This window comes from Mustela putorius, unplaced genomic scaffold, assembly GCF_011764305.1.
Source record: "Mustela putorius furo isolate JIRA1106 unplaced genomic scaffold, ASM1176430v1.1 tig00000095_pilon_pilon_pilon, whole genome shotgun sequence".
Lineage (NCBI taxonomy): Eukaryota > Metazoa > Chordata > Mammalia > Carnivora > Mustelidae > Mustela > Mustela putorius.
The window spans coordinates 34,228,905-34,253,168 of record NW_025421280.1 but is presented as its reverse complement, the minus strand read 5'-3'; the positions used below and the strand labels follow the sequence as shown (position 1 = coordinate 34,253,168).

The 24,264-nt window shown below is 40.5% G+C and overlaps 1 pseudogene; it reads left to right on the top strand.

Moving 5' to 3' along the window:
- Positions 1–4,829: 4,829 nt before the first annotated feature.
- Positions 4,830–23,831, top strand: LOC101688964 (annotated as a pseudogene).
- Positions 23,832–24,264: the final 433 nt, after the last annotated feature.

Below are 24,264 nucleotides of genomic sequence, written 5' to 3'. Positions count from 1 at the left end.
CCAGAGCCTCCACTTTTGATTGCACCTCATCAATAGCTTTTTTTTAATTTCAACTTGGTTAGATTTTAGTTCTTTTATTTCTTCAGATGGGGATTTTATATCTCCAGAAAAGGATTTGCTAGTATCTTCTATGCTTTTTTCAAGCCCAGCTAGCATCTTTATAGTTGTCATTCTGAACTCTGGTTCTGACATCTTACTAATGTCTGTATTAATTAGGTCCCTAGTAGTTGGTACTGCCTCTTGTTCTTTTCTGTTTGTTTGTTTTTTTTTTTTTTGAAGTGAGTTTTTCCACCTTGTCATTTTGTCCAGAGAAGAATAGATGGATGAGAGAACAAAATGCTAAAAGGGTAACAATGATCCCAGAAAAATATACACTAACTAAATCAGAAGAGACCCAAAACTAGTGAGGTGGTGGCTAGGGTGTGGAGGGAGAAGAAGGAAAAAAATATATGATTAGGCTGGTGAATGGAACAGAGCCACACACTTGATTTTGGGTGTATTTTGGTCTGTTAGAAGAAATTGCCTCCCAACATTTTTTTTAAAAGATTTTATTTGTTTATTTGACAGAGAGAGACACAGCAAGAAAGGGAACACAAGCAGAGGGAGTGGGAAAGGGAGAAGCAGGCTTCCTGCTGAGCAGGGAGCCCAATGCGGGGCTCGATCACAGGACCCTGGGATCATGACCTGAGCCAAAGGCAACCACTAAACGACTGAGCCACCCAGGTGCCCCTCCTCCCAACATTTTAAAGAAAGAAAAACTTATATATAAAAATAAGAGTAAACATGATGAAGAGATGGAATATAACTATAACGATAAAATTTTAAAAGATTTTTTTTTAAGATTTTTAAAAAGAAATTGGTAAGAAGTTGGTTTAAAAAAGAAAGAAAAGAAAAACAGAGAAAATGTGATCAGTCTGGAGGCTAGGACAAAGCCATACACTAGATTTAGGGTATATTTGGCCTGTTAGAAGAAACTTCTCCCAAAATTTTAAGAGAAAGAAAAGCATATATGTATATTTAGAATAAGGTTAAATACAATGAAGAGATAGAATAGGACTATAAAAATGAAAATTAAAAATGTTTTTAAGGGGCGCCTGGGTGGCTCAGTGGGCTCCCCACTTCAGTGAGCCCTCAGAGAAAAGCAGTCGTCACTCCTCACTTTCTGGTCTCTGGCCGCACTCAGTGCTCACCCAGCCTGTGACCAAGCATCTCTATCTCTGGCACACAGCCCCATCTGGAGTCTCCAAACCCAACAGATTCCTATAGCATTCTCCTGTGCTGCTCCTTCTCGTGGAGCCCTGGATCTGCCACTTGTGGGGTCCCTGCTTGAAGAATAGTGGTCTGACTGTGCCTCGGGTCACAGTTTAAGGTAACCCCAAGCTGAGAGCCCCTCTCCTTGGTTCCGTCTCTGCAGCTGGCTTCTCTGCTCTAATACCTGGGAACTCTGCCACACTTAGGCACTCCTGGTCTTTCTGTGACCCCGTAAGTCCTGAGACCACACTGTCCCAGTGAGGGCTCCACCCCCTGATTAGCCTCTGGAGTGACATACCTCTGTGGAACTTCTAAAAGTTCCAGTTTTGTGCTCCGCTGTTCTATTGCTTGCTGGGAGCTGGCCCCTGCACCCCTCAGCCTATCTCCCCGTTTATCACCTCGGATTCACTTCTCCATACGTCCTACCTTCCAGAAAGTGGTTGCTTTTATGTTCATAGAATTCCTGCTATTCTTTTATTCAATCTCCTGTTGAGTATGTAGGTGTTCAGAATGGTTAGATATCTGTCTAGCTGAATTCCTGGGACCAGACAAAATTTAGGTCTCCTACTCCTCACCATCTTGCTCCTCCCCTTTATTTTTATTTTTTAAAGATTTTGCTTATTTGAGAGAGGGACAGAGAGAGAACAAATGAGCATAAGAAAGGAGAGGGACAAGAAGGAATGGGAGAGAGAGGGAGAGAATCCCAAGCAGACTCCCTCTGAGTGGGAAGAGGTACTACAAAACTTTTTTTTTTCCCCAAATGATAATTTTTTAAAATAAAAAATATTTAAAACTTCTAAGGTGGGAACTAATGAGTCATTGAACACTACATCAGAAACTAATGATGTACTATATGTTGGCTAATTGAAAAAACTTTTTTTAAAGATTTTATTTATTTATTTGTTGGAGATCACAAGTAGGCAGAGAGTCAGGCAGAGGGAGGGAGAAGCAGGCTCCCTGCTAAGCAGAAAGCGCTATGTGGGGCTCAATCCCAGGACCCTGAGATCATGACCTGAGCTGAAGGCAGACACTCTTAACTCACTGAGCCACCGAGGATCCCCATCTTTTGGTTTCTTTTTGCATGGGATATTTTTTCCATCTGTTTTATTGCCAGTCTTGGGCTGTCAACAAGCAGCATTGTAGTCAGACCATACTTTCTTTATATGTATATATTTATTTTTAAATAGGCTCCACACCCAGCATGGAACCCAGTACAAGGCTTGATTCCCGACCCAAGATGAAGACCTGACCTGAGATCAAGCATCAGATGCTTAACCAGCTGAGCTACCCAAGTGCCTATGTGTTTATTATTCCTTTCCTACCTCAACTCAAATGCATAGACCATTTTTCAGACTTTATTCTATTATGTAAGCATTTGAAGCTTTGGCTAGTTTGTAGTTTGACATTATTTCAAAATATCTACTATATGTTGTATTTTTAATGTTTTTGTTATTGATTGTGACCAAGCTTCATTGTCTTTACAGAATTATATTAATCTTTTGACATGTTTGAGATAAGCTTTCTGGCCCTGTGTGTGGTCAGTTTTCAGAAGTGTTTCATACAAGCTTGAAAAGAATGTTTGCGGCCAGCAGTGCCCTGTGTCTCTGGGTCAGCTCATTAATTGTTTTGCTCAAGTCTTTGTGGTTATTGAATATACCTCTATTCTGTTCCAGAGAGAGGTGTATCAGAAATGTTCTACTCTGATGGTAACTTTTATAATTCTCTTTTTATATTGTCCATTTTGGTTTTCTGTTTTGTGAAAGCTGTATTATATAAAGAACCGTTTCTGCCAAAGTGAACCTATAAATCCTGAAAGAGAAGACCACTTACTCAAAATATACAGCTACCCATGTAAGTAATGAAGGATCATGAAAAATCAGGTAAGATAATACTACCAAAGGAAACTAATAAAGCTCTGATAACAGACCCTAAAGAAATGGAAATCTATAAAATGTCAAACAAAATATTCTTCTTAAAGAAGTTTAGTGAACTACAGGAACACACTGATATATAACTAAACAAAATTAGTAAAACAGTGCATGGAGAAAATGAGAAGTTTGGTGGTTTTTTATGGTTTCTGTTTCTTTGTCAAACAGAGGGGGGCCAAGCTGGTTCAGTCAGCAAAGCATGTAACTCTTTGGGCTCCTGAGTGGCTCAGTGGGTTAAGGCTCTGCCTTCGGCTCAGGTTATGATCTCGGGGTCCTGGGATTGAGCCCCACCTTGGACTCTGTTCAGCGGGAAACCTGCTTCCCCCCGCCCCACTGCCTGCCTCTCTGCCTACTTGTGATCTCTGTCAAATAAATAAATAAAATCTTAAAAACATGCAACTCTTGATCTCAGGATCATGAGTTTGAGCCCTATGTTGGGTATAGAGATTACTTAGTAAACTTAAAAAAAATAACCAAACAAAGCCTAGAGATGAAAAATACAATTAATGAACTGAAGAATTCAATAGAAAGCTTGAAAAGCAGATGTGACCATGCAGAAGAATGAATCAGTGTCCTAGAAGACTAGAGAGTTGAAGTATCTAGTCAGAGCAGCAAAAAGAAAAAGGAATGAAAGAGTGAAGAAAGCCTACAGGACAAATAGAGTCAAAAGAAACAATATCTGCATTATGGAAAATCCAGAAGAAGCGTTAAAGCAAGAATAGCTGAAAACTTCTCAAACTCAGAGAGAAATGGACATCCACATCCCTGAGACCTGACCCCCACTAGGTTGAACGTGAATAGGGATACAGCAAGACATAATTGTCAAAAGTCAAAGACAGAAATTTGAAAGTGGCAAGAGAAAAGATCTAATTTACATACAAAGGAACTCCCATAAAATGATGGGTGGATTTTCCAATAGAAAATTTTTAGGCCAGGAGTGAATGGAATGATAAATTCAAAATATTGAAAGAAAAACATTAAGAGAATTAAAATGTCAAACAAGACTTCTATACCTGGCAAATCTCTCTCCTTTTCTGAAGGACAAAGACTCTTACGACCAATCAAAAGCTGTGGGAATTCATTACCACTACACCTGCCTTACAAGAAATACTAACAGGAGTTCTTTGAGTAGATGTAAAAGAACACTGATTAACATCATAAAAACATAAGATAGTGTAAAACTCACTGGTAACGGTAAATATAAGCTCAAAGTTGGATTCTGTAACGTGATGATTAAAGATTCACTTATAACTCCAATTTTAAGTTAGAAAATATAGTAAAAATACCCATAATTATAATAATTTGTTATTCTATACACAAAATATGTTGAAAAAATAATGTAAGCTGTAACATCATTAACCTGAAATGTGAGAGGGAGAGTAAAAGTATAAAATTTAGGAATGCCACTGAAGTTGTTACCAGTTTTTAAAGGGTGTTAAAATTTAAAGATATTTTATGTAAGCTTCATAGTAACCACATGGAAATTAAAAAAAAAAAATCTGTAGTAAAAATTCATGATAGAGGTCCCTGGCTGGCTCAGTCAGTAGGACCTGTGACTCTTGATCTCAGGCTCCTTAAGTTTGAGCCCCACGTTGACAGAGAAGTCAGAAATTGAGAGCGGCGTGCTCCAGGTTCCAGGTAGCCCAGAGGATGGTTCTTCCGTGGCTCCTGGCCATCCTGCAGCACCGCCCGCAGCTGGTGGAGCATCTGTCCGAGTCTAAGCCCATCCCATGTGTGGCACAGCTCACGGGGTTTGCACAGATGCAGGCCCAGCTGCGCGGCCAGGATGCAGCCCGGCGTCTTCGAGCCCTCGTGGCTGGGCCCGCGTGCTCCCTAGGTTGCCACACTGCCCACTTTAGAAACACCTTCACTGAGGAGCTGCGCTGCAGCTTCTGGGAATGCCCAGGGTCACTGCCAGGTAACCAGAGGGGCCCCAGTGCTAACCCCTAAAACCAGGCTGTGCGGGCCAGGGTCGCCGACTTTCCCTTTTGGGCTTGACCTGGGCCTCGGCGCTCAACAGCCATCCTGGGCACAGTGCACGGCTTTGAATCCGGAGTCTTGACTGTTGGCCTTCAGAGCCCCATTTATCAGAAAGCCCAGGCCAAACCGACATCCCCGGGGAAGTCCTGTGATCGGACTGGGCATGGTGTGAAGAAATGACAACCCCCGCAAGCCGGGCCCTAATGCACCACATAGACCGTGAACCGAACCACAGCCCGAAGGAGGGTGCCCTCTGCGAATGGGACTAAAACTCCTATTCAGTGACACTGCTTCTGCACTGATAGAGCAGCGCTCTACTTCTAGGGGAGAGCACGGAGGGAAAGATACAGCTGCCAAAATTCTTTGATTAAATATGTGAGCTGAGGAGGGGCAGGAAGAGAGAAGTCAGAAATTGATACTGAAAGACATCAGAGAAAACCCAACAACAGGATAAAAACAAGGAATAAAGGGTCAAAACAGCCAGAATACAATGAACAAAATGGCAGTAGTTAGTCTTTAACTATCAATAATAACTTTACAAATGGATTAAATTCTCCAATCAAAAAATATAGAATGGCTAAATGGCTAAGACAACAAGATCTGGCAATATGCTTCATATAAGATACACATAGACTAATGGTGAAGGGATAGAAAAAGATATTCAGGAAATGGTAACCAAAAAGAAAGAAGAAAAAAAAAAACAGGTAACTACACTTATAGCAGACAATATACTTGAGCCTAAAAATGGTAAGAAGAGAACTTTAAAGGTTGTTACATAATGATAAAGGGGTTAATCATCCAAGAAGATATAACTGTTGTAAATATTTATGCATCCAACATGAAAGCATCAAAATATACAAAGCAAAAACTGACAGAGCTAAAAGCAGAAATGTATTTATATTGCAGAACTTTAATACTCCCAGTCTCAACAATGGTAGATAATCCAATCAATATGGAAACAGCAAATTTTAACAAACCCATAGACCCAATGCACCTGACCTATACAGAACATTCTACCTGACAATAGAATACAAATTTTACTTAAGCATACCTGGAATATTATATAAGACCGTATGTTAGGCTACAAAAAATCCTAGCAAATTCAGACTGAAATCATACCTAGAATCTTCTCTGACCACAGTGCCATGTAAACAAAAATCAAACTAGAAAGAAAACTAGAAAGTCAAAAAGTCTTCAAAATTAAACACTGTACTGAATAACCAGTGAATTAAGTAAGGAGGAAACAAAATAGTATCTCAAGACAAAAATGGAAACACAGCATATAAAAACTTATAGGATGCAGCAAAAAGATAGTTCTAAAGGATGTTCCTAACAACAAAAGATTATATTACGAAATAAGTTCTCAAATAGGCAACCAAACAACGCTTTAGGAACTAGAAAAAGAACAAAAACTGAGCCCAAAGTTAGCAGAAGGAAAGAAATAATAAGGCTTAGAGCAGAAATGGAAATAGAAAAAGCGAAACAATAGAAAAGATTAAAAGTAAGTGTTCATTCTGTCAAACAATAAATATAGTTGACAAATCATTTTGCTGCACTAGCCAATGAAAAAAGAGGACCCAAACCAATAGATTTATAAATGATAAAGCAGACATTATAATGGATACAAAGGACAAGAGGCTACTATGAACACTTATATGCCAAAAAAAAATTGGATACCTAAGAGATATAATAATCTTAGAAACAAATCTACTGGGGTGCCTGGGTGGCTCAGTCATTAAGCGTCTGCCATCAGCTCAGGTCATGATCCCAAGATCCTGGGATTGAGCCTCACATTGGGCTCCCTGCTCCATGGGGAGTCTGCTTCTTCCTCTCCTACTACCCCAGCTTGTGTTCCCTCTCTCACTGTGTCTCTATCAAATAAATAAATAAAATCTTAAAAAAAAAAAGAAATCTACCAAGATTGAATCATGAAGAAATAGAATACCTGAACAGACCAATTACTGATAAGGAGATTGAATCAGTAATCACAAACCTCCTAAAACGCAAAACCCCAGGACTATATGGCTTTATTAGCTAATTCTACCAACACTTGAAAAGAATTGATGCCAATCCTTCTCAAACTCTTTCAAGAAAAATTTAAGATGAGGGAATACTTCAAAATGCATTTTACAAGGTATCTACTAGCATTACCCTGATAGCCAAAGCCAGATAAGGACACTGCAAGAAAATTCATCAATACCATGATGAATATAGATACAAAAATTCTCTACAAAATATTAGCAAACCAAGTTCAAAATACATTACAAGGATTATACACTATGACCAGTTTGGTGATCCCCAACCCGAGGTGCAAGGATGGTTCAGTATACACAAATTAATAAATGTAACATCACATTAATAAAATGAAACAGCATCTTAATGTAGAAAAAGCATTTGAGGAAATACAACATTTTATTATTTTAAAAAGCCTTGAAAGATTGGGTGCGAAAGGAACATACATATGTGATCATAAAGGCCGTACATGACAAATCCACAGCTAGCATTAGACTCAACAGAGAACAAGGCTTTCCTCTAAGATTCTGAACAAGTGTACCCACTCTCACCACTCCTATTCAATATAGTCCTGGAAGTCCTAGCTAGAGCATCAAGGCAAGGCAAAGAATCCAAAGTCATCTAAACTTGAAAAGAAGAAAAACTGTTGCTATCTGCAAATCCTATGAATTTAAAATTTTTTTTAAGATTTTATTTATTTGAGGGGTGCCTGGGTGGCTCAGTGGGTTAAAGCCTCTGCCTTCAGCTCAGGTCATAATCCCGGAGTCCTGGGATCGAGCCCCGCATTGGGCTCTCTGCTTAGCGGGGAGCCTGCTTCCCCCTCTCTCTGCCTGCCTCTCTGCCTACTTGTGATCTCTATCTGCTAAATAAATAAATAAAATCTATTTATTTATTTATTTTAATTTTTATTATTATTATTTTTTAAAGATTTTATTTATTTATTTATCAGAGTGAGCACAGGCAGACAGAGTGGCAGGCAGAGGCAGACCGAGAAGAAGGCTCCCCGCTGAGCAAGGAGCCCGATGTGGGACTCGATCCCAGGATGCTGGGATCATGACCTGAGCCGAAGGCAGCGGCTTAACCAACTGAGCCACCCAGGCGTCCCAATAAATTAAATCTTATTTTAAAAAATGCACATATCAGTGGAACCTAATAGAGAATCTAGAAATAAACACACATTTTTGTAAGTTAATTTATGACAATAGACTTAATAATATACAATGGGGAAAGGACAGTCTCTTCAATAAATGATGTTGGGAAAACTGGACCACTGTCTTATACCATACACACAAATTAACTCAAAATGGATTAAAGACTTGAGCTTATTATTTTCTCGAAGAAAATATTGCTGTTAAGTTCCTTGACCTCACTCTTAGCAATAATTTTTTGGACATGGACTCAAAAAGCAAAGGCAACAAAAGCAAAAATAAAGTGGGAGTGTATTTAACACTGGTATATTTGTTAAGAGTAAATCCTAAGTTCTCATCCCAAGGGAAAACATTTTCTTTTTTTTAATCTTTTGTATCTATAGGAGATGATGGATGTTAACTAAACTTATTGTGGAATTAATTTCACTATATATGTAAGTCAAATCATAGCTGTATAGCTTAAACTTATACAGTGCTGTATGTCAAGTATATCTCAATCAAATTTGAAAAAATAAAACATATACCTTTAAGTGTAAAAAAATCCAAACTTGCCTCAACAGAAAAAAGGAAGAATAAATTTGGTACATTTATTTCATGGAACACAGCACTACAAAAAAAAAGTGATGGTTTATATGAGTGTATTAGTTTTCTATTCTTCCTATTCTTTAGTGGCTTAAAACAATACTCGTTTATTACTTCACAGTATCTGTAGGGCAGAAGTGTTGGCATGGCTTAACCTGGTCTCTGTTCAGGGTTTCACAAGGCAGACACCAGGTATGGGCCAAGCTGCATTCTTATCTGGAGGCTCAAATAGTAAAGGACGTGCTTCCAGTTTCCCTCCAGTTGTTGGCAGAATTAATTTATTGTGGCTGCAGAATTCCTGATGGATTTTTAAATCAAAGCCAGCAACAGAGAGAGGAAGGGAGAGTTAGAGGCTTTGAATCTCTGATCTGTAGTTCCTTTTTGAAGGAGCCCACTTGATTAGGTCAGACTATCTCCAATATACACTCCCTTTTGATTAGCCTACATGCAACTGATTATGGACTTCATGTGTACAAACGTCTTTATATATTTTGTCTACTAATACAAGAGTGATAGCTCCTCACTTCTGCCATTCTCTTGATTAGAAGGAAGTTGTATATCCCACCTACACACAATTGAAGGAGATTAAACAAAGGCATATAAGAGGGTAGGTGTCATAAGGACCATCTCAAAATTCTGCCTACTACACAAGTACATGCAATGACATGGATGAATTTCACAAACACATTGTTGTAAAAGAAACCAGGCATTAAAGAATGCATACTACATTGGTTCATGTGTAAGAAAAATATCAAACCAGGCAAAATTAGTACTGGTTTTGGAAAACATGAAATAAGCACAATTTATCTACACTGCCCCCCCTGAATGAAGGTATAAAGTTTGGACACAATGCCTGGAGCAGCTATTTGAGGAATCAAAAATATATATATTTGCAGGTAGACTGATGAAAAAGACCAGATTTCAGTGCATCACTAAATAACCAGCAAATTTTTTTTATCATGTTCAGTTAGCCAACATATAGTACATCATTAGTTTTTGATATATTGATATTCAACAATTCATTAGTTGCATATAACACCCAGTGCTCATCACAACACATGCCCTCTTTAATGCCCACCACCCACCAACCCCATCCCCTCACACCCCATCCCCACTTCTGAAACCCTGTTTCTTTCCTGGAGTCCAGAGTCTCTCATGGTTTGTCTCCCTCTGATTTCTTCCCATTCAGTTTTCCCTCCCTCCTCCTATGGTCCTCTGTGCTTTTCCTTATGTTCCACATATGAGTAAAACCATATGATAATTGTCTTTCCCTGCTTCAGCAAATTTATTCTGTTAATATTTATTTGAGAGGGGCCCCTGGGTGGTTCAGTAGGTTTAGCCTCTGCCTTCAGCTCAGGTCATGATCCCAGGGTCCTGGGATCGAGCCCCACATGGGGCTCTCTGCTCAGTCGAGAGCCTGCTTCCCCCTCTCTCTCTCTGCCTGCCTCTCTGCCTACTTGCGATCTCTGTCAAATAAATAAATAAAATATTTGAAGAAAAAAGATTTATTTGAGAGAGAGTATGAACAGATGGAAGAGAGGGAAGCAGGCTCCTTCATGAGCAGGGAACCCAATGCAGGGCTTGATCCTAGGACCAAGGATCATGACCTGAGCCCAAGGCAGACAGACAGTTAACAGAATGAGCCACCATGTGAACAGGCAGCAAATTTACCAGTTTATCCCCCTCTGGGATAAACTGTTCCAGACTCAATGCAGTTGAAAATCAACTGCATTGATCAAAGTAGGTATCAGCAACAACAGAGATTATTCCAGAAGATGCCCTTTGGTCTTGGCACAAGCAGTAGGTAGGCAGCCTTTCAGTGCTAAGTGAGAGAGCTAAATATCAGTGTTTTGTTTTCCACATATATTTATCTCCAACCTTTAAGAGATCTTGTGGTAGCAGTGAGATACATCATTGACCTCAAGAACTGGAATATAAAATAGATGACCCTCTAAGTAGACTGGCTTCTAGGTAGAGACACAAATAAAACTGCACACATTGTGAAAATTCACATTGAAACCACAACCCACAGAATGCTCAGTGAAACTGGTGAGCTGAACCCAAGTTGGCCAGTTACCTGTAAAAGAAAAATACCTGTATTCTCTACAGGATTTTAAGACCCAGAGTGTCATAACATAATATTTAAAATGTCCAGAATATAATCCCAAACTAGACATTACATGAGAAACATGGCTTCAGGGGCTGTGTGACACTACTGTGGTATAATATGTGACAGTAAGGTTTTGTTTTTGTTTTAAAGATTTATTTATTATTTGAGAGACAGACAGAGAGAGAGAGAGATTGATCAGGGGACGGAGCAGAGGGAGAGAGAATTCCAAGCAGACTCCACTCCCCAAAGTGGGGTTCATTCTCCCCACACTGAGATCATGACCTGAACCTAAACCAAGAATTAGATTCTTAAACAATGGAGCCACTCAGGTGCTCCCATGACAGTACATTTTTTTAATTGTAAGTGCTTGAGATTGTGAAAATTAGTAACAGGAAATGTCACCAAAAAGGAGTCAGGAGGCTTCAGCATGGAGAGTTCTCACACCCTACTGAGACAGAGAACTTGAGAACAAGCCCCTAGATACCCTGGGCACTTTTTGCTGGCTGTTATCCCTTTTCTTGCAGAGCATAGCAGAGACCAAGAAGCAAGCCCAGACTGATTCAGACTAGTTCAAGACAGACACCAAATTTGACCACTCACAGACTTCTTCCCTCGTTATAATGCTATAAATCACACCCAGAGATGGAGACTTAATATGTAAAAGAAACATGCCATGTATGAAGAAGCATTTTCTGTCAGTTGTGCCTGTGCATCCAATTTCCTGTATTTCCCCACCCCTACATGCTTAGACATCCCTCCTCTCCCACCTCGAGTCCTTTAAAACTTTATTGGGCCTTTGTTCAGAGAGCCAGTTGGACACTCTAGCTATGACTCAGTCTCCCTTGAGCTCCAGCCATTGCCCCAATAAATCCATGCCTGTTTGTACACTTTGGGTCCCGCCTTTTTTCTACCATTGCTGAGTTCAAGGACCTGAGTCCAGTAACAATACCACTCATGGTCAGTTGCAGACCCAACAGGATACTATTGCATATGGACACTATTCTTCTACTCCAGCAGAAGGAAGAAATGCTTTCCTCATCCCCCAAAAAACAGCTACCCCGATGAAAAGCCACCACTCTTCAAGTTCCCAGTTTACTGCAGGGATTTGGGGGTCATAATAACCTTACAAACTTCACTATTTTCTCCTTTTAAAAAGTGCCTCTCCTTTATTCCCCAGACTTGCCTTCAGTTTTGCTGCAGATTGTTTGTCCTGGATGACAGTTCTCTTTTATTCCAAAATAAACTCATCTTTGGATGGTAAAATAGTGTCTATTTTTAAAGTTAATAACATTGAGTTTTTGAATGCTGAGACAACTAATTCAAAGACATCCATCTGGGGGCAACTGGGTGGCTCAGTTGGTTAGGCTTCTGACTTGATTTTGGCTCAGATCATGATCCACAGGGTTGTGAAACTGAGGCTCTGCACTGTCCCTCCCTCCACCTCCATGCTCTCTCACTTTCTCTCTCTCTCTCTCTCTCTCTCCCTCCCTCCCTCTCAAAAAAAAAAGAAAAGAAAAGAAAAAAAGATCCATCTTGAATAAACATTGCCCCCTGCTCAACTAACACCCAAGCTATCTCACCTATGAAGTTCCCCTTTCAGAAAGCCCTGGGTGATCGAGAGAACTGACGACTTGAGTGACTCTCTTGTTACGTTTTAAATTCACCGATAAAGAGTGAATTCAAGGGGCATCTGGGTGGCTCAGTGGGTTAAGCCTCTGCCTTCAGCTCAGGTCATGATCTCAGGGTCCTGAGAGCCCCACATGGGGCTCTCTGCTCAGCAGGCAGCCAGCTTCCCCCACCCCCTCTCTCTGCCTGCCTCTCTGCCTATTTGTGATCTCTGTCAAATAAATAAAATCTTTAAAAAAGTGAATTCAAAGGGGGTGTTGTGGGTAGTCAATCCATGACCTAGACACCCCACCCTTGACCCAATACAGACAGAGTCCCAGGGGTATGCACACAGGCTCATACTCTCCCTCCCCCCTTCCCTTGACCCACCTGGGTATGTATCCCTGGGAATGCCTTTACCATCTATGACCTTGTGTTGGGGGGGGGGTTGTTTTCTTTTTTGAAAATTCCCTGATGGTTGTTGCTGAAGTACACCTTGCAATCATACTAAGAACCACAAGGGCTGGTCCAACTACAACATTGAATTCACCTGGGGGAATGATGCAGGGCTCCCAACAAGTGTACAGGCCCAGGTAAGTGCCCCTAGGCATTTCTAGCTGAGAGCATCGTTATCAATAGGCTAAGACTGACACAACAATGCACTTGTTCAAGAACACTAGAATACTGAGCGGCAATTAGTAAAATTAAATGAGCCATACTCAATGACATTTTAAGAGAACATATATTTGTATGCAAACATTCTAAATAAGATATTAGCAAAACTAATCTATCTAGGACACAAACGAATAATGCTCTATAACCAGGTTTATTCCAGGATTGCAAGAGTGGCTTATAGTCAGATATTGTCTCAACACGGTTAATAGAGTAGAAAGAAAACTGAATTATTGCAAGGGAAGGTGAAAAAAATCATCTGATAAAATTTAACACTCATTTCTCATTTTTTTTTCAAAGATTTTATTTATTCATTTGACAGAGATCACAAGGAGGCAGAGAGGCAGGCAGAGAGACAGGGGAGGAAGCAGGCTCCCCCCTGAGCAGAGAGCCCGATGTGGGGCTGATCCCAGAACCCTGGGATCATGACATGAGACGAAGGCAGAGGCTTTAACCACTGAGCCACCCAGGTGCCCCTCATTTCTCATTTTAGAGATATCTCGGTGGCTCAGTCAATTGAGCATCTGCCTTCGGCTTGGGTCATGATCCCAGGGTGCTGGGATCGAGTCCCATATCAGACTCCCTGCTCATGGGGGAGTCTGCTTCTCCTTCTGCCTACTGTTCCCCCTCTTTTTGCACTCTCTGACAAATAAATAAATAAATAAATTTTTTTGAAAACTTAACACTCATTCTGTATTTTTTTTTAAGATTTTATTTATTTGACGGAGGGAGGGAGAGAGATCACAAGTAAGCGGAGCAGCAGGCGGCGGGGTGGGGGGGTGGAGCAGGCTCCCCATTGAGCAGAGAGCCTGATGCGGGGCTCAATCCCAGGACCCTGGGATCATGACCTGAGCTGTAAGGCAGAGTCTTAACCCACTGAGCCACCCAGGGGCCCCCCATTTCGCATTTTAAAAAGTAAATGAGAGAATGCCAATTCCCAGGATGTTCTGTAAGAAACTGGAAGTGGTCACTCTGTTCCAACAAGGAATTAAAAGCTGAGCAACCTGAAGAATCAACAATTCTTCTTAACCCAGCAGAGAAACAGACATTTCAGGGCAAATAGCACCTACAAAATTGGAGAGAATGACAAGCAATTACAGAGAATCACAACACTCTAGATAGAAACCAGTACCCACAAACCTCTGCGGCAACAAGTACCAAGAGAGAGATTGACGAACTGCAATTGACAAACTGATGGAGGCCGGCATGGGCAAGTCTGACATAAAAAGTCCAGGGGAACCCAGTAACCAAGAGGCCCCACACATTTGCAGGATGTGTGCCTGTAGGAGCTCAAACAGGTTCCACCACGAAAACGAGAAAAATCTCCTCAGACTTCTGGAAAGATGAAGGTAAAAGGAACCATGTTGAAAAATGCCAGAGCATTCTAACCTTAACAAGGTCTTCCCTCAGGACAAACTATTTAACCAGAGCCTGACCTGCTGGGAATTTATGGGAACCTAACTCACCTGCAGGAAGGGATATACACAACTCTATCCCAGATGGGCTCCACATGCGAGCAGGAGAAGGAAAACACCTCCAGCCAACTCTAGCAATCCTATCCCACCAAAGAGAGAAAAGCAGGAGCATGTGTGAAATCCACAGTTCAGAGGTAAAGGGTCACTAAAAGAATGAGATCTGCTCATAGGTCTGTACAATGCTTCCCTTTCCACCAAACCTTACCATCATCACATAGCTCAAGTCTTATTTACAGCAGTTTTTTTTAACCTAGTTAATTATAATATAATTATATAAAACAGTAGAAGGGAAAAATAATTTGGAAGAGATTGTACAAGCATTAAAATTAGATTCAGAGATGGCAGGAATGTTGGAATGATCAAATATAAATCAATTGTGACTAAAATGCTACGGACTCTAATGGATAGACTAGAGAGAATGTAGAAACAGATGGCAGTATTTACAAAATCCACAAATAACAAATTATAAGAAAATATTATGAATTTTGATGCTAAATTTGAAATAGAAAAATGCCTGGGAAAACCCAACTTGCCTAAACTGACTTAAAATGAATTTGGAAACCTCAGCAGTCTTAAAAAACATAAAACTATTTGATGCTTGCTTTAAAATCATTCCAAAAAAGGAAAACAAAATGCAATAACTAATGACAACTAATATAGATGCAAATAATGTAAAGGGTGAATTTTTCCTTATATAAAAGAAACCATTCTTATCATAGGAAATACTTTTAAAGTTTATCAAAAGGAGGGGGCAGTCCATATACACTATGGAGTATTATGCCTCCATCAGAAAGGATGAATACCCAACTTTTGTAGCAACATGGACGGGACTGGAAGAGATGATGCTGAGTGAAATAAGTCAAGCAGAGAGAGTCAACTATCATATGGTTTCACTTATTTGTGGAGCATAACAAATATCATGGAGGACAAGGGGTGTTAGAGAGGAGAAGGGGGTTGGGGTAAATTGGAAGGGGAGGTGAATCATGAGAGACTATGGACTCTGAAAAACAACTGAGGGGTTTGAAGTGGGGGGGGGGAGGTTGGGTTACCAGGTGGTGGGTATTATAGAGGGCACGGATTGCATGGAGCACTGGGTGTGGTGAAAAAATAATGAATACTGTTTTTCTGAAAATAAATAATTTAATTTAAAAAAAAAAGGAGGGGGGCAACTTTTGTATCAACATGGACAGGTCTGAAAGAGATTATGCTGAGTGAAATAAATCAAGCAGAGAAAGTCAATTATTGTATGATTTCACTTACTTGTGCAGCATAAGGAATAACATGGAGGACATTAGGAGAAGGAAAGGAAAAGTGAGTTGGGGGAAACCAGAGGGGGAAATGAACCATGAGAGACTGTGGACTCTGAGAAACCAACTGAGGGTTTTGTAGGGGAGGGAGGTGGGAGGTTGGGTGAGCCAGGTGGTGGGTATGAAGGAGGGCACGTATTGCATGGAGCACTGGGTGTGGTGCATAAACAATGAATCTTGAAACACTGAAAAAATTAATTTTTTTTTAAAAAGGAGGGGAGACCTGGCTGGCTCAGTTGGAAGAGCATACAACTCTTTTTTTTTTTTAAGATTTTATTTATTTATTTGACAGAGATCACAGGTAGGCAAGCATGCAGAGAGAGAGGAGGAAGCAGGCTCCCCACAAAGCAGAGATCCCGATGTGGGGCTTGATCCCAGGACTCTGGGATCACGACCTGAGCCAAAGGCAGAGACTTTAACCCACTGAGCCATCCAGGCGCCCTGAGCATACAACTCTTGATCTCGAGGTAGTGAGTTTGAACCCCACGTGGGGTGCAGAGATTATTTAAATAAAATTTTTTAAAAGGAGAGGAAATACTCTTATCTTCACACAAGGAAACAGGGGAAAATACAGTAAGAAAAGAATGTTACAGGCTAATGTTAATCAAACATATTTATTAAATATCTAAAATACCAGTATAGGGGCGCCTGGGTGGCTCAGTCGTTAAGCATCTGCCTTCAGCTGAAGCATGATCCCAGGGTCCTGGTATGGAGCCCAGCATCCCATGGGGCTCCCTGCTCTGGAGGGAGCCTGATTCTCCCTCTCCCACTCCCCCTGCTTGCATTCCCTCTATCACTGTTTCTCTGTCAAATAGATAAATAAAATCTTTTTTAAAAAATAAACAAAAAGGGGCACCTGGGTGGCTCAGTGGGTTAAGTCTCTGCCTTCAGCTCAGGTCATGATCCCGGGGTCCTGGGATTGAGCCCCATGTCAGGCTCTCTGCTCAGGGGGGAGCCTGCTTCCCCCTCTCTCTGTCTCTGCCTGCCGCTCTGCCTACTTGTGATCTCTGTCTGTCAAGTAAATAAATAAAATCTTTAATAAATAAAAATAAAATACCAGTATGTAGGGCACCTGGTTGGCTCAGTCAGTTAAGAATCTGCCTTCCTCTCAGGTCATGATTCCAGGACCCTGGGATTGAGCCCCACATGAGGCTCCCGGCTCAGCAAAAAGCCTACATCTCCCTCTTCCTCTGTCCCTCCCCCTGGTTGTGTTCCCTCTCTGTCTCTCTCTGTCAAATAAATAAATAAAATCTTTAAAATATCAGTATATAGAATACATTCAGAAAATTTAAAAGGCAATTTTTTATGTCCAAGTTTTGTTTTCCTAGAATAACAAGGTTACTATAACATTGGAAATTCAATGAATTCACCACATTTTTTAAAAAGAGTCCTTTTATTCATTTAGTCATTCAAATATTCAGTTCTAAGGACTTGAATTAGATCATGGAAGAAATTCACCATTTCAGAGCAATCAGAAAAGCACATAATAAACTCAGTGGCACTTATGAGAAAGCCTTCCTAAACTATGAAAGGTAGGAAAAAACTTTAACCTTATCAAATTTACAACACCAATAAAGCAAATGGTAAAGATGCAATATGTAGCCCATTGATATTAACAAAAGGTATGCTTATTTTACAACTGCTAGTCATTATTTTACTAGAGATTTTATTTATTCAGGAAAGCAAGAAAAAGATACAAATGTTCTAAAGATTGAAACAGAAAAATAAAACTGTCATTATTTTAAATGATAGGATTGCTTATGTGAAAACCCCAAAAGATTAAATAAATATCAGAATTTTAGATAAAATTTAACAAGGCTGCTGGATAAATTTTGATATACGAAAACCACCTACATATTGTATACTGACAATCAGGAAATTTAAATTAAAATACATAAGATATATGTGTAATAAAATTATGGTAAGAAATTTTTAAGTACTTAAGAATGAATCTAATATCTTGCAGAGCTTTTGTGGGGAGAAAATTTTAAAATATTGAACCTCTTTGAAGAAGACTTAAATAAACAGGGAGAATCATCTTGGTCTTGGATTGGAATGTCCAATGCAAAAAATACATTTCTAAAAATGATTCGGTTCAGCAAATGTCTAATCAAAAGTAGACCAAGTATTTTTGGAGAACCAAAAATTTAAAAAATCATGATACAAAAATTTAAATGGATCTCCCACAACTTACTGAGTATAAAAAGAAAAATAGGAATGGCACAACGCAAGGAACAGATCTTTGCATCTCCCAATTAAACTGGCCATCTGGGACCCATCAGGTACATATAAGTTTTAGTGAATGCCTTCTCCAAGAGCACAAAATTATGTATTTTGAGAAATCAAATGTGTTCCTTGGTTACTATTAGTAATGTCAATAACTTCAAAGGGAATAAGGAGTGTCCTGACAAAACCATGTATTGTGGCCTCAGTATATATATCAGAAATATGTAATTTGGGTATGTGTGAGGCAAGAGATTCCCAGAGCTATTGACACTGAAGGGGATAATTTTTAGATGATGGCCCAGCAGTTCATAATAACCATGAAGATGGGGGCATTCATTGGCCAGGGCAGTCAGAGCCAAAAATGACTGACTGCCTGAAATTTGACCAAGTGTGATGTTTCCTGGGGTCCTATTTTTATTAGCAACATTCCACTGTGCTCCATCACGTAGGTTAGTAGTGCAATTCATTTAGTTTTTGAACACCCATTGCTGTTTACTCAGTTAATCCCAGAGGGTTCCCCAGGTAGCCAAGGGATAGATGGATGGATGGTTGAATTTATTTACCTTTTATGTACTTATTTTCAGCCTTAAGAAATGGCATAATTGGGGGCACCCTGGGTGGCTCAGTTGGTTAAACATCCAACTCTTGATTTGGCTCAGGTCATGATCTTGGGATCACGAGATTGAGCTCCACATTTGCTTCTGTGGGTCATAGCGCCTGCTGAAGATTCTCCCTCTCCCACTGCCCCTCCCCTGACTCAGAAGCACAATCGGACTCTTTCAAAAAAGAAAAAAGGTCAAAAGTCAAAACTGTGTTATTTAACTTTGAACCAATGGAAATGATCTCCACTTTACTAATGGGGTTTATATAATAAGTTTTAATCCTTGGTGGCCCTGTTTTAACTTACATTGGGCCATAATAATTATTTTAACAAGGGATTCATAGGGGTTTATCAAGAAAACGTGTGCCAACAAATTACCTTCACTTAAATGTATAATTGTTGTCATACATATACTCAAGATGATATATCTTAGGGCAACAGGTATACTAGGATTATGGGAATTCGTTATTTTTAAAAGATTTTATTTATTTGACAGGGAGAACAAGAGAACACAAGCAGGGAGAGCAGCAGAGGGAGAGGGAGAAGCAGGCTCCCCACTGAGCAGGGAACCCAATGTGCAACTGAATCCCAGGACCCCGGGATCATGATCTGAGCCAAAGGCAGATGCTTAAGTGACTGAGCTACCCAGGCATCCCAGGACTATAGGAAATTTAGGTAAGGCTACAGTTAAAGAAAGGCATACATATTTATTCTCTATTTTATTTTTAATTACTTTTTTAAAAGATTTTATTTATTTGCGAGAGAATGAGAGAGAGAGAGCATGAGGTGGGGAGGGTCAGAGGGAGAAGCAGACTCCCCTCTGAGCAGGGAGCCCAATGCAGGACTCGATTCCAGGACTCCAGGATCATGACCTGAGCCAAAGGCAGTCGCCCAACCAACTGAGCCACCCAGGTACCCTTAATTACTTTTTCTAAGTAGGCTCAATGCAGAGCTTGAACTCACAACCCTGAGATCAAATGTCATATGCTCAAACCAACTGAACCACCCAGGCACCCCTAGTTTCAATTACTTTTTAAAAATTATAGCGGATATCATGTTTAAATATGGTGTGATCCCCAGGTATAACTATATTTGAGACATAGTATGAAGTCTGTGAAGCTTTTTCAATTAGTACATTTTAGCAAATATTAATGTAGAAGTTATGTTGAAGAGGCACAAAAGCCAATTAATGCCCCTTTTATCTTTTTCTTTCATAACTTTTTTTAGCATATAAATGTTATCGCATAGTTGTTGTACACATGATTATTACATGTTTAGTTATCTAAGTTTTTAGGATATGAAATTTTAACATAAAAATTTTGGAATTCTAATTGGATCTAATTATGGGACTTAAATGATATAATTTCAATTTTATATTAAAAAATTATGGGGGTGCCTGGTTGGCTCAGCGGGTTAAAGCCTCTGCCTTCAGCCCAGGTCATGATCCCAGGGTCCTGGGATCGAGCCCCGCATCAGGCTCTCTGCTCAGTGCAGAGCCTGCTTCTCTCTCTCTCTCTCTCTGCCTGCCTCTCTGCCTACTTGTGTTCTCTGTCAAATAAATAAAATCTTTTTAAAAAAATTATGTATACATGTTTTTTATTTAGCTATCTTTTATTTTCTCTCCCTGCATCTATAGCTTTCTTGTTTTAAAATCAGCAAATAGGGGTGCCTGGGTGGCTCAGTGGGTTAAAGCCTCTGCCTTCAGCTCAGGTCATGATCCCAGGGTCTTGGGATCGAGTCCCACATCAGGCTCTCTGCTTGGTGGGGAGCCTGCTTCCTCCTCTCTCTCTGCCTGCCTCTCTGCCTACTTGTGATCTCTGTCTTTCAAATAAATTAATTAAATCTTTAAAAAAATAAATTAAAAAAAATAAGATCAGCAAATAATGTAACATTAGCACTATGGCATCTATACCTGGCATTTCCTGGGTGACCAAAATTTAAAGTTCTCTTTTGGGGGGCTGTTCTCTTTTTGTGCTTCCCAAAAAAAGCTACAGCCCTTACTTTTTAAAAATTGATTTAGTCTCCTGTCTGACCTGGATTTTTTCCCTTAAAAAAAAAAAAAGAAGAAGAAGAAGAAGGATTTACCTGATAAGCTCCTGGTAGTCCCAAGTGGCCCCTCCTATGAGCATCCACTTCTCTTTCTAGGATATCCCTATCAAATTTAGAGGGGCTGTGGTTTAAATCCAAGAGTAATATAATGGCAGATCCTGATTTTGTGATAATTTGATTTTTAGGAGGATGCTTTTAACATGCTGATAGGCAGCGGCATTCAAGAATGCCCAAATATGGGGCACCTGGGTGGCTCAGTTGGTTAAGCGACTGTCTTCAGCTCAGGTCATGATCCTGGAGTCCTGGGATCGAGTTCCGCATTGGGCTCCCTGCTCAGCAGGGAGTCCGCTTCTCCCTCTGACCCTCCCCCTTCTCATGCTCCCTCACTCTCTCTCTCCTAAGTAAATAAATAAAATTTAAAAAAAAAAAAAAAAAGAATGCCCAAATACACTGACGAGGAAACTAACAACTTCATATGAGCTGAGAAACCTCCTCAAAGGGGTCTTAGGGAAGCAAAAACAAAAATATTCCTTCCTTCTTTTCTTTTTCATTACACACTGAGCGACTAGTTTCCATGGATGGGATCTTCTTTAACCCACTAGGTCAGAGAACAAAGTACAAAGCAAGTATCAACACAGGGATTTCCCCTTAAAGCAGTATTTAAATTTTTGGAAGCAAGGATTATTCATAGGTTGGACCACCTCCGCCTAACTACTGAAGAATGAGAGGGGCCTGTTCAAATTTCAAATCAAACGGATGAGTGTTTCCCAAAGGTCACAATTCCCAAAGAACATTCAATGACAGCTTTTAATGGCCTGTCAGTGGAACACAATTCACCCCAGACTTATTTGTCCATCAAAGTAGATTTCTCACAAAGAAGGAACAGCACCTGGGACTCAATTCGTGTCTCCTAAGCCCTCCACTGTGGCCCTTGGTATGCTCTAATAGTGTTGGCAGGCCAGTGGATCAGTCTCAGCACCCTCACAGTAGTCTTGAGGATAACCATTCTGTGCTTCCCACTTTTCAGGAAACCTTCACCATGCCCCTTTTAGTATATGCCAATTATCCCTAGATGCTTCCACGACTTCTCATCCCGTAGGACACTTTGTTAATAAAATGTTGATTGGGGACCTCTCGTACACCCAATCATAGTAACTATATATAACAAGAAAGTGGGGTCAATCTCTTACCACAATTTAGATTGGAAAACCACAGAACATGCAAACACTGCACAAGGCAGTAATGGTTAAAGTTCAAGTGCACCAGTAGCCAGTACCCTCAGGCAGAACTTGCTTTTTGACATAGATAGTAAGTCAAGAGCAGTCCAGAGGCATCCCCCCACACACACCAAACGGAGTCACTTGTGCCAACGGATTTGTGCTAGGGTCCTAAATTATAAAGGTAACCAGATGATAACACATATAGGTTAATGCCACTGAAAGTTTATTAACAGTTCCAAGAGAAGGGGGCACACCAGGTAATGCAGGATCAATAGGGAAGCATCAGGTCAGTCAGGAGACAGAAAACAGGAATGAGGGAAAAGCACAGGTCAGAGCTGTGTTGGGGTTTCTTCAGGAAAGGCAAGGCAGAGCAAGGTAAAGATAAATATTGTATAGTTTGAATAATTCCAGTGGGCTCAGGATCACAGTTGTCTGCTACCTAGCCCTAGGTTGATTTAGGGCAGGAGAAATACTGGATTGTATGAGAGTTAAGATAAAGGAGGTGGTTGGACTATGGGCTCTGGAGTGATTGGTTTGCATATGAATCATATGTAAGCTTCCAAAGAAGTTATTTACTGTCTTTAAAATAAAAATTAGCTTGTCCTGCCTTTGTCTGGAGGCAGCCATCCCCTGAAAGGCAAGCCAAGAGGGGCACTTACCAGTACATCCAGGAGCTATGGAGGAGGAAGCAGTCCAATATAATAATGCTCCTTCTTCTCAGGGTGAGCTGCTGGCAGAGCCCCCAGCCCTGTGCACTTCACAGGGCCCTCCACCCAACCCAGCCCCATAAAGCATGCAGACTGGGGTACAAGGCCAAGCAAGTTTATGTCATATATTGGCTTCATGTGTGTGGTGTAGTGGCTGCAGATATCCAGTTCCTAAGGGTGCAGCCTATGGCAAGCCTTTCCATCATGGTGTTAACCAGCTAAAGTTTACCCAACATCTTCAGTCTGTTGTAGAGGAACAAGCTGGACGCCACTGGGGCTCTGAGAGTCTTGAATTCTTATTGGGCTGGTGAAGATTGCGCATACAAATTCTGTGAGGTTATGCTAATTGAGCCATTCCATAAAGCAATCAGAAGAAATCCTGACACCTAGTTCACTAAACCAGTCCACAAGCACAGGGAAATGGGAAGGCTGACTTCTGCAGGCTACCAAGAACTACGGCCTTGGAAAGGGTCACAAGTTCCACCACATTATTTGCGGTCCTCACCAGGCAGCACAGAGAGGGCACAATATTATCCAGCCCCACTGTTACTGCTAATATAGTAATGTTTGTAAAATTCTTACCTATTAAATAATTTAGGTCAAAAACAATAACAACAGCCTAGTGCTGGGAGGGGCAGTCTCTCGAGGCAGCAAGAACCCAAAGATGTTAAAGCAATATAATACACAAAAAATTAAAAGCATGATTAGTACAGTGGTTAAGCTAATGTCCAAACACAATGGTTTTTCCTCTTGGATGGAGGGTGATGATGCAAGATGGAAGAGATTCACATGGGTAGTTTGGTAACCTTCCATTTCTGTATCTGGAGGATGGATACCTGTGGACACACTAGCTTGTAGTTTATTAGCAACACGTAGGCACTTTCACACTATTTTCTGTATGTATGCTAGAATTATAAAATCCAAGGGTGGGGAAAAAAGGGACACCTGGGTGGCTCAGTCATTTAAGCATCTGACTTTGCCTCAGATGGTGATCTCAGGTCCTGGGACCAAGCTCCATGTTGGGCTCTGCACTCAGCAGAAAGTCTACTTGTCCCTCTTCCTCTCCTTCTGCCTCTCCTCCATTCATGCTCTCTCTCAAATATTTCTTTTAGCAGAATGGGGGGAAAAAATCACAGAACAGCATTAAAATAATGTAGTAGAGGTGGGGTACCTGGCTGGCTCAGTCAGGACAGCATACAATTCTTGATCTTAGGGTTTTGAGTTCAAGCCCCACATTGGGAATAGAGTTCGCTTTTTTAAAAAATTTTTTATTTATTTTTAAATTTCTTTTCAGTTCACTTTTTTTTAAAAAAAGGAGGTGGGGGTCTTGGTGGCTCTGTAAGTTAAGCATCTGCCTTCACCTCACCAGTTAGAATGGCCAAAATTAACA